The sequence below is a fragment of the Pteropus vampyrus genome, unplaced genomic scaffold (genome assembly GCF_000151845.1).
Source record: "Pteropus vampyrus isolate Shadow unplaced genomic scaffold, Pvam_2.0 Scaffold18, whole genome shotgun sequence".
In the NCBI taxonomy this organism is placed as follows: domain Eukaryota; kingdom Metazoa; phylum Chordata; class Mammalia; order Chiroptera; family Pteropodidae; genus Pteropus; species Pteropus vampyrus.
Window position 1 is genome coordinate 11,403,563 of NW_011888799.1, and position 2,337 is coordinate 11,405,899.

The window sequence follows — 2,337 nt, forward strand, 5'->3', positions numbered from 1 at the left end:
TAATAATGTGTTAGACAGTAGTGTAATTTTCAAAACATCTTCTTAACAACACCCTGACTTCTTTTTGGGAATATTTCCTCTCTCTATTGTACAGTTTTGTTAGGTGGTAACTCTAGCTGTTTGCTTTTCTGTCTCAGTAGCCAAGGGAGTCACCAAAGACTTTTTTTACTATCTCTTACCTTTTACCGTCCTATATTGTCAAGGAGTAAATGGGTTGCATAAACTCAACCAGCTGGATGTTTCTGAGTGGGAATTTGACTCCTAAATGACACAAGGAGAGTTAGAGTTCATTGAACCTAGCAGTAGAATCAGTTCCTATAGTACCAATTTCCTATCGCTCTCCAGTAGCTTTGATTTCTACCCATTTTAAAGTCTGCTACCCTGAACAAACCCGATCCCGTTTGATCTCAGAATCTAAGCAGGGTCAGGCCTGGTTACTACTTGGATGGGAGACCACCTAGGAAGACCAGGTGCTGTAGGCATAAAAAATTAAAAAGTAAGGGATTGTAAACTGACAAAATCCTTGCAACCTGTGAGGTCAACCAAGGGTTGCCTCGCCAAAAAATAAAATAAAGTATGGTACTCTTGCTTTCCCAACAAATCTGTGCACTCCTGATATCCTTAAAATAAAGCCTATTTTCCTTAAATTAGTTAGAGCTGATATATTAATCAGTGCAGGTTGCCATGACAAAATACCATAGTCTGAAAGGCTTTAATAACAGAAACTTATTTTCTCACAGTTCTGGAGGCTGGAAGTCTGAGATCAGGGAGCCTGCATGGTTGGGGTCTAGCTAGAGTTCACTTCCTGACTTGCTATATCCTCACATTGCAGAGAGGGAAGATCTTTCTCTCTTCTTCTTGGAATAAGTCCTGTCTGATTAGGGCCCCACCTTTATGACTTCATATAATCTTAATTACCTCCTAAAGACACTATCTCCTGATACAGTCATATTGGAAGTTAGAGATTCAATGTATGAATTTTGAGGATGACACAATTCAGTCCAGAGAAGTTGGTATCTACAGCTTCCAATTCAAGTATCCAAATGAATACAGATAGAATTCCACTTATTCCATAAAGCCTAAACTACTCTAGCTCTCACATATTTTCGTCCCTTTACTAGATTCCTTTACTTTAAATTCTTTTTACTAATTGTGGTGCCTAGTATATATCTTATTCTTACTTTTTCTTTCCTTAGTGTCATAGCCTTAAAGATAATCTAAGTCAGTGGTTCTCTTACCTGGTGGCATGTTAGAATCATTGGGAAGTTATTTCTAACTTTGCCAGTGCCCCAAGCTGCCCCCATGCTAATTGAATCAAATCTTTTAGGGTGAGACAGATATCACTATTTTCTTTAGCATTCCCCGGGGGATTCCAATGTGCAATCAAGTTTGAAAAGTAATGAGGTAGTTCAAATTCACTCAAGTGGAAAATTGGGTTGTTTCATGTCTTAGATTTATCCCTAGAAACAGAAATTCCTGCAGGTACTTGTTAAGAAAAACATAGTTATCATGACGGAAAATAGACAATAAGCTTTCTGCTTCTGTACCCCCCCTCCCCCCTTGCACAACTGACCTGTGGGTTGCATATTTAGAAAATAATATAAGCTGCATTATCTAGTGGTCCATTAATCATTTCTAACAGGTGGCTTAAAAAAATACCCCTGCTTACACCTCCCCTGCTCCCTAGTCAGATTTATTATTAGCAGGAGAGGCCTGAGCTTCATGAACAGCCGTCACTGAGAACCACCACTAACCTATTCTCTGATAAAACTGATGTGCGTGTGAGCACAACCTGTCATAATATGACAGACTCATTTATTTATAAAAATGAAAAGCATTATTTGAACAAATTTATTTATCAACAGAGCCAATAAGAGTAAGTGACTACTGGCGGAATTGTTAATTCTGTTGCCAAACTCACCAACAGGCTTTTAATAAGGCAATGCACCAAGGATTCCCGTAGAATAGTATCATGATAATCTTAGAACCAGATATAAAAATGAAAATTGTAGCCAATATGTTAAAATAGAAAAACTATTCTTTATCACTCCACTTTCCACAACTCTCTGCATCTCCTAAGTTTTAAAAATGAAACCTAATGTATTACTTTATTTGATCAATGTATAGACTCAGTAGATGTATTGATTCATTTCCTAATGCAGAGCCACCTAGAACTGTTTATAACCTAACAACTACAAATCCATTCTGGCCACAGTTTGACTCCTCACTCTTCACCCGACTTTTCCCCTACCCCTACATTTATTCCTGTTTCATCTGGGGGCATGGCACTGTGCTGGCTGAAAAATTACTGTTTGGCTATCGCTCATGGGAACATAA

General features: G+C 38.2%; 1 pseudogene; it reads left to right on the forward strand.

Annotated features, from left to right (window-relative positions):
* The first annotated feature begins 364 nt into the window (after positions 1–364).
* Positions 365–482, forward strand: LOC111736165 (annotated as a pseudogene).
* Positions 483–2,337: the final 1,855 nt, after the last annotated feature.